We start from the raw sequence: 8,277 nt of genomic DNA on the forward strand, positions 1-8,277 counted from the left end.
AAAGCAGAGACACCAATGTGTATCGTCCTGAGGAAGACTGGAAAAAAAACCAAAAAACAAAAAACCAGGTAAGCAGGTGGCCAGAAAGGGGTCGATCAAGGGAGGCCACTTCCAGCATGTAAGTACAGCGAGAACTAGAAAGCCTGGCTTCTAGCTCTGGCTCCTGCTACACAGCAAGGTATTAGTTTTCCCACCTGTAAAACAAGGATAGGAGCACATGCTCCCCCACCCTCATCACAGGGGATCTTAAATTCAAGGTTCTTTTAAGACTCAATCACTGTTGCCTTCTACCTTAAGAACAAAGGAACTTTGTGCTTTTCCACCATACAGTTCAAAATATAAGGATACTTTAGGCTGGGCACGGTGGCTCATGCCTGTAATCCCAGCACTTTGGGAGGCTGAGGCGGGTGGATTGCTTCAGACCAGGAGTTTGAGACCAGCCTGAGCAACATGGTGAAACCCCATCTCTACCAAAAGTAAAAAAATTAGCCAGGTGTGGCGGAGTGCACCTGCAGTCCCAGCTACTCCGGAGGCGAGAGGATGGCTTGAGCCAGGGAGCGGTGACTGCAGTGAGCTGAGACCGCGCCAATGCACTCCAGCCTCAGGGTGAGAGACTCCGTCTCAAAAAAAAAAAAAAATTAAAAATTTTTAAAGTTGTAGGAGAAAATTTTTAGGTGCAAGATTCTTTATGTAAGACTAAGAGTCCTCTTAAAATTAGTCAAACTAAAACAATCGACAACAGAGCTGTTAACTCTTCGGGAACAAGTTTTGTGTCAATCTAATGCTCTTTCACGTACTTCCCAAACATTTCATACATTTTACCTAGTGCATACATCCAACTTTCAAGGACTGTATTTGGAAATCAGCAGACCCTTGACAATCATTAACAGGGGCTTCACCCCGGCGTTGGAGAGTCTGTGGGAGGCACTCCCCCTGCACCTGCGGCCCGCGCTGGGAGAACGTGCGGAGGGAGGCTCTGTTCAGCCGTCTCCGCCGCGCGGCTTTCCCCCGTCGGTGCTGACAGTGCGGCATTTCTGTTACCTAATCTCTGGTTCTGACTGAAAGCGAAGCGAGTTTTCTCATCAACGGAGTTGTAACATTTATGCAGGAAAAAGACCACAGCCCCCCGAGACGATGAGCGGCGCGTCACGGAAAGTCTCCGGCTGCTTGCGGGTCGCTGCGGACGCCCACCGGGGGCCAAGGCCGGGCCAAGGGAGTCACCCTCGGACCGACCCCAACTGCGCGGGGAACGAGCCCGGCCGCGGCCGCCAGGTCCCCAGCAGGGAGGGGTTCCCCGCCCAGGGGCCAGGTGGCGTCGGGAGGAAATGGAGGCGCGCAGAGCGACTCCGGGCCGGCGCCGCCCCCGTGCGCTTCCCCGGCAGGCCGCGAGCGAATGCCGCCGACCCGAGGACCGCAGGGCCCCGCTCGCCGCCCGCGCCCGTCGGGAAGCCGCGCGTCGCTCAGGCAGTCTGTCGAGGTCGTCGGCTCGGGGCGTCGCCCGCCGTCCGCCTGGAGCGCGTCCTCCCCACCGAGGGACTGAGCGGCCGCACCACGCATCCCGCCGCGCCGGAAGCCGGGACCAGGGGCGGCCCCGCCGGGCAGGACCGCGGCGGAATGACCCGGGGCGACCCCGCAGCACGGGCGCCTCCGGCAGGCGACAAAATCCCCTGAGGACCGACGCGCTCCTCGCCTGGACGGACTCCACCTGGCAAGGGCGCTTGGCCCCCTAGCCGTGGCCCCCAGCCGGGCCACCTCCCCTCAGGGCCGCCGCGGGCTCCCCTCAAGGACCGAGGGTGAGGGGTGAGATTGGCGGCGGCCGCTAGGCGCACGGCTCCAGGCGCGCCCACCCTCCCCCGGCCTCCAGCGCCACGCGCCTCCCTTGCCCCGCCCCCCGACGCCCGGCTCCCAATCAGAGCGCCGCGCACGTGACGAGCGCTGCCTGCGATGACCTCATCCCTGGTGTGGGATGACGTCAAATTCAAGATGGATGGAATCACAGCGGCAGCGGCGGCTGCGGCGCGCGCGAGCCGAGTGTGAGCGGAAAGGGGCCCGGCGTCTGCCTCGAGGCTGAAGACCGGTGAGTAACTGTCACGCCCCTCGCTCTAGGAGAACTGCAGGGCCCCCTGGGAGGCTATAGCCTCCCCGCAAAACGCGGCCTTTCCTGACGTAACTCTGAGGTGATTTCTCTCCTCTTTTTTCTCCACCAGCGGGTTGCGGGCTCCGAGCCTTTCTGCGCGTGCGCGGGGCCTTGGGCACTCACCGAGCATGCCCCAGGTTCCCACGTAGCCGATTGTGCTTTCACACTGCGCATGCTCTCTGCCCGCACTTGGCCTCGCCCTCGCGATTGCGCATGCTCCATTCTCTCACTGGCTTTACTCCTCGTCCGGGCTGAGCAGCCCCTCGGGTAGCGGAGACGCCTGGCCTGGGCGCGCGCCCCTCACGCGGAGCGGTTGAAATGCCTCGTGGAGAAGGGCGCGTCCTCCCGTTCCGGGCAGGTGTTGAGGTCCTGCGGCCTGGGCCGCGAGGTGCGCGCGGGAGCTGGCCGGCGGCCTTAGGGACCCCGCACCTGCCGCGACGCCGCCGCTCCCTTCCCGGTCCGGGCCGCAGCCCCGCCGCCCAGTCCTCGGCCCCGTGGCCGGAGCGTGACCGCTCCTTGCCTGCGGGTCGCTCCCTCCCCGCCCCCGGCCCACCTCCCCGCCAGGCCCCTCCTGCGGACGCCTGGACCTCGCGGCGCGTTCCTTCCCCTCCAGAGCCCCTGCAGACCTTGTCTGGGACCTCCCGGCGGTGCCGCAGAGCACAGCACCCTCCGCTGGCCGGGAGCTTTGCTGCTCGGCCGGCGGCCGTCTCCCGCTTGAGAAGCCCCCTTCCCCTGTCCGAGGTCTGCTGCTGGAGGGGCAGGAGTCGAGTCGCGGCCCAGACCCCCGCGGCAGCCCCGCCACGTCTCCTGGCTTTGGGGGGACACGCCCCGTAGTCCATGCTCAGAGGCTCCTGCTTTTCAATCCTAGCACAGCCCCCGGGTCCTCGCACTTTCCCCCGGTTGCTATGCGCTTCCAGCCTCGAGGCCTCCGCGGTGTGGGAGAATTCAGCAAGAGAGCGCGGGGTGTTTAGACAGGTATCCCGGTGGGCTTGCCTGACAGAGAAGAGGGGAAAAGGGAGACTTCACACGGCTGGGTTTTTCCTTTCGTGCAAGCGCTCACAGCTCTGGCAGCGAGCCTCCGAGGACATGCGTGTATTACAGCATAGTCCAGCGATTGTTCACATGATGACCCCGAGGCCTCAATTAAGCGGCTTACATTGTGGTCCGAATACCTTGTTTAAGAAGACAAGAAAGTGGGTTAATCCCTTTTAGAAAGGTTTCTCATGGAAAATTATTTTTTAAAGTGTTCCTCTTGTGCTTGAAGGAGCAAATCATCCATCTCTAAGGACTAGTAGTCATTAAGTTTAAATTTAAGCACCTCTAAATTTTGATGTCAAAAAGTCAAAATTTGACATGTTGGTTTACTTAAAAGTATCTTTTAATTTTTCCTTTTTAACACTATTGAAAATATAGTGTGCTTCATTTTGTGCAAATAGAAGTTGAAGAAGATACAACCCCTGCCCTCGAGGAAGTTACACTGTTATATAGGAGGAATATTAGATGTGTACACTGGTAAGGAAAAATTGTAAATAACAAAATAGGGTTTAAATTATTAAAGTCTCTCGACAGAAACGAGATAATTGAAGGGACAATTTTAGTTGTCCCCAAAGGCAATGGAAGTAGGGAGAGCAAATTATAAGCTATTTAAGAGCTAGGTTTGACCAGGTCCCAGTGATAGGCTATAAAGGAAAGAGAAGAGATTTCTGGTTTTGGAGCCTTAGAGGCTGACAGCACACGAAAGTAAATCAGGAATATGTGAGGACAAGCAGATGTGGAAGTAGGGGCGAGTGGAGGGTAAGTACCATGTTGGACCGGAGGGTATACTGTGATTCAGTCGTTCAGTAGGTACCTGAGAGGCTGGAGCCTCAAGAGTCTAAGCAGAGACACAGATTTGGGAGTCATCGTCCAGTAGTGATTAAAGTCACAAGGTCTCAGAAAAAGTGAAGAATACTGCCACATGCTGGGGCTCTCTAACAGATGCTGGAGAAATAAAGGTGAGCCAGTCCAGGTCTTGAGCCTGGCCTCAAGTTTGTTGATTTCTCTCTCTCTGCCCAGTACCCAACTTGCCAGGCCTTGTACTGGGCATCAGGGATACATGCATACAAACAGGGGTTCTTCCTTTAGGGAGTCCCCTGAGGGACACATGTAAAAGCAGATTAATCGAAGAAGTTGTTGTGTTACTACAGAGAGATGAAGTATTGTGGTAGTTTAGGTGACTGAGCTGCTGGCTGGGGCAAATTATAGGAGCTTTGTAGAGTTGGTGACATTTCAACTGGATCTTTCTGTAGAAGTTATCCAAGTAAAGGAAAGGGAAGAAAGATATTTTGGGTGGCAGAAACTGGACATGCAAGTTTGTAGAGTAGATGGTAAGGAATATCCGTTAAGGGTGGAGAGGTGATTTGTAACCAAAGCATGACAAGTCTTGTATGCCACTCTGCAGTTTGGATTTTCTTTAGGAATGGAAAAATCAGTACAGTACTCTAAAGCAGGGCAGTGATGTAATCAGCTTTAGCAAAACAACTAACAGGCATAATTTTCACTCCTGCATTTAGTTGGAGTGAAGAGTACAGAAGAATCAAATATTTGTTGTTGTGGAAGATAACATGTTGAACATTGATAAGAATGCCAAAAGATACTAAATAGATTATCAGTCTTTAAATAGCTTCCAGTCCTCTGGGGAGACACAAGTGACTAACAATAAAGGCAGTAACTAAACACCATGTAAATGGTGCTGAAGTTGAAAGGAGGAATTTGCACATTATAAGCTGAAGTAGTCAGGGAAGGTATATTAGTTTGCTTGAGCTGCTATAACAAAGTACTGTAGACTAGATGACCTAAAAGATTTCTCACAGTTCTAGAAGCTAGAAGTCCAACATCAGGTTGTCAGCAGGGTTGGTTTCTTCAGAGACTTCTCTTTGGCTTATAGATGGCATCTTCTTTTCCCTACTTGGTCCTTCCTCTGTGCATGTCTTTGTGCTATTCTTCCTCTCCTGTAAGAACACCAGTTACATCGGTTTAGGGTCACCCTAAAGCCCTCATGTTAACTTAGTTACCTTTTGGAGACCTTGTCTCCAAGTACGATTACATTCCGAGGTACTGGAGGTTACATCTTTTTTTTTTTTTTTTTTTTTTAATTTATTTTATTGCATTTTAGGCTTTGGGGTACATGTGAAGAACTTGCAAGATTGTTGCATAGGTACACACATGGCAGTGTGATGTGCTGCCTTCCTCCCCATCACCTACATCTGGCATCTCTCCCCTTGCTATCTCTCCCCAACTCCCCACCCCCCACCGTCCATCCCCTATTTCCCCCCAACAGACCGCAGTGTGTAGTGTTCCCCTCCCTGTGTCCATGTGTTCTCATTGTTCAACACCCGCCTATGAGTGAGAACATGGCGGTGTTTGATCTTCTGCTCTTCTGTCAGTTTGCTGTGAATGATGGTTTCCAGGTTCATCCATGTCCCTACAAAGGACACAAACTCATCTTTATCATGTAAGTTTGGGAGGGAATGGGGTCACAATTCAGCCCATAGTGGAAGATTTTAGAGAGGAGCTGGAGCTCCACTTGAGCTTTGAAAGGTGATTAATGTTCTGAATAGTGTACTGAGGAGGGGTTTAAGTGAGTTCTAGGACTTTCCACATTGGGGAATGGAAGAAGTCAGATGTGTAGGTTAGGTCTCAAAGATAAAGTATCTGGAGCAGGAAAGTATCACAAGGGAATAACTAAGGGAAATAAAGTTTTTTTGTTGTTTGTTTTTTTGTTTTTGAGATGGAGTCTCACTCTTGTCACCAAGCTGGAGTGCAGTGGTGCAATCTCGGCTCACTGCAGCTTCCACCTCCCAGATTCAAGCGATTCTCTTGCCTCAGCCCTCTGAGTAGCTGGGATTACAGGTGCCTGCCACCATTCCCAGCTAATTTTTGTATTTTTAGTAGAGAGGGGGTTTCACCATGTTGGCCAGGCTGGTCTCGAACTCCTGACCTCAGGTGACCTGCCTGCCTTGGCCTCTCAGGGTGGTGGGATTACAGGCATGAGCCACTGCGCCCAGCTAAGAAAATTTTAAAAGTCATTTGAAATCAGATTTTATAAAGCCCTGTAGTCATGTTATTATAATTTTAGCCTTATGGAGAACAATCGTTTTTATTTTGTTTTTAAAAAAGATCAAACCTGACTCTCTTCATTCAGATCTTAGGTCTCAGCTGAAATATTCCATCAGGGTACTTTCTGACCATCCTTTCTAGGCACTAAATCCAGCGATAGCACCTTATTTATTTCCACCATAACACTTAGCTCAATCTGAAGTTATCTTTTTTGTTGTTTCCTTAGTTAGCATCTGATTTACCTCACTAGAAAGTGGAGGTTTTGTCTGTTCGGTGCACCACTATATTTCAAATAAATCTAACCTTGCCTTGTACAAAATACGAATTCAGTAAATAAGTTGAATTAATAATAGAAATATTTAATGTATGTGTTGGGTGAACGATCAAACCTTTGTTCTAAGAAACTGTCTAGCAGCTGTATTAGGATGGGTTTGAAAGGCATGACAGGAACAGTGAGTACCACGTGGAAATATATTAGGGTTCTTTAATAACAAGAACAGAAACTGCCTGGCTTGAATTTCCATTCAAGTTTATTGTAAAGATACAGGGTTGCTCTTGGACATAAAAGAAAAGCTGAAAAACTGGGCCAGGAAGAAGAATAAAAACCAAGCTAACTCCAGTAATCTATGTAGCAGGCACTAGGAAGGTTGCATTTTCAGGCCTCCACCGAGATAAATCAGCTTAATTTATTTATTGCCTTTGTCATTTTTCTCAGGATTCATGTTCCAAGGACAAAGTTTCTGATTGGTTTAGCTTTGGTTGTGTGGTTTGCCCAGAGCTAGGGAAGAAGAGCACATCAGACTGTAGCACACAGTGGGACAAGAGCAGTTCTATAGCAAAATCATGGGGCTGTTAACAGGAGGTAGGAATGCTGTGTGGTGGCTGGAAGGAAACAGCAAAGGCTATGACCAGAGGATGCTCTGCTAAGGTGCAAAGGAGCTTGAACTATGTTTGAGTAGAATCATTCTGCCCAATGTGGCAGAGAATACACCATCAAACCAAAATCAAGCTCCCTTGGTAGAGACTGAAAATGTGGTGAAATGGAATACAAGATAGTAACATGACTCCTCTTGAAGGGTTGGATAAGCTAGTCTAGGTTTGAAATCTGAGGATATTTGCATTGTTACCAAGTGGGTGATGACAAGACCAAAACTGAGGCAACTTCCTATCACCGTTGAATAGTAGAATCAAATGGTAGGTGTTACAGCTAAATCCTGAGATGAGGGTTTGGGAATAAGCAGTCTGTGTGTGTTTATATTCCAAAGTAAAATGTAGATGCTTTGGATTTTTAACTAGGTGTTTGCCTTGTGTTACATACATTCATTCTTTTTTCTAGTTTAATAGTTAGGACTATAGAAGCAATCCCTAGCATTCCAAAGGACCACTGTTCCAGAGTTGAATTCTAGGTTGATGTTGGATGTAAACAGACATTTTCCTGTAGAACTGGTAGTAGCAGTTTTGTGGCTAGTCTGGGAGCCAACTTAATTTATAATGTACCTTAGCTATGACACCAATCCAAGTAGGTGAGATTATTTTGGTCCCTTTCCATTTCTCTTTCTCAACCCCTCACTCACCCCCGGTATCCTTCTGAGTGCCAACTTGTGCTTTACTTTCTTCTGCTTCTGTCACTAGAATGCTCTGTATTTGAAATTGCCTACTTCCCTCTCCCTCAAAAATCTTAATTCCATACAACTGATTTAACATTGCATAAAGAGGAAAGTATTTGTATTGAATTAATTTATGGTAAGATATGAGACTGATATGATGGCTGAGGCCTGTAATCCTTGCACTTTAGGAGGCTGAGGCATGCAGATCACCTGAAGTCAGGAGTTTGAGACAGCCTGACCAATATGATGAAACCCCGTCTCTACTAAAAATACAAACATTAGCTGGGTATGGTGGCAGGCATCTGTAGTTCCAGCTACTCAGGAGGCTGAGACAGGAGACTTACTTGAACCTGGGAGGCAGAGATTGCAGTGAGCTGAAGTCATGCCACTGCACTCCAGCCTGGGTGACAGAGCCAGACTCTGTCTCAAAAAAAA

General features: G+C 49.8%; 1 protein-coding gene across 2 annotated transcripts in view; it reads left to right on the plus strand.

Moving 5' to 3' along the window:
• Positions 1-1,928: 1,928 nt before the first annotated feature.
• ZBTB21 (zinc finger and BTB domain containing 21) overlaps positions 1,929-8,277 on the plus strand; it is a 23,728-nt gene continuing 17,379 nt past the window's right edge. For both annotated transcript variants that reach the window (XM_017538605.2, XM_017538607.2), the window contains exon 1: positions 1,929-2,077. The gene's annotated coding sequence lies outside the window, so the exon portion shown is untranslated. The remainder of the gene's footprint in view (positions 2,078-8,277) is intronic.

Source organism: Cebus imitator, unplaced genomic scaffold, assembly GCF_001604975.1.
Source record: "Cebus imitator isolate Cc_AM_T3 unplaced genomic scaffold, Cebus_imitator-1.0 Scaffold112, whole genome shotgun sequence".
In the NCBI taxonomy this organism is placed as follows: Eukaryota; Metazoa; Chordata; class Mammalia; order Primates; family Cebidae; genus Cebus; species Cebus imitator.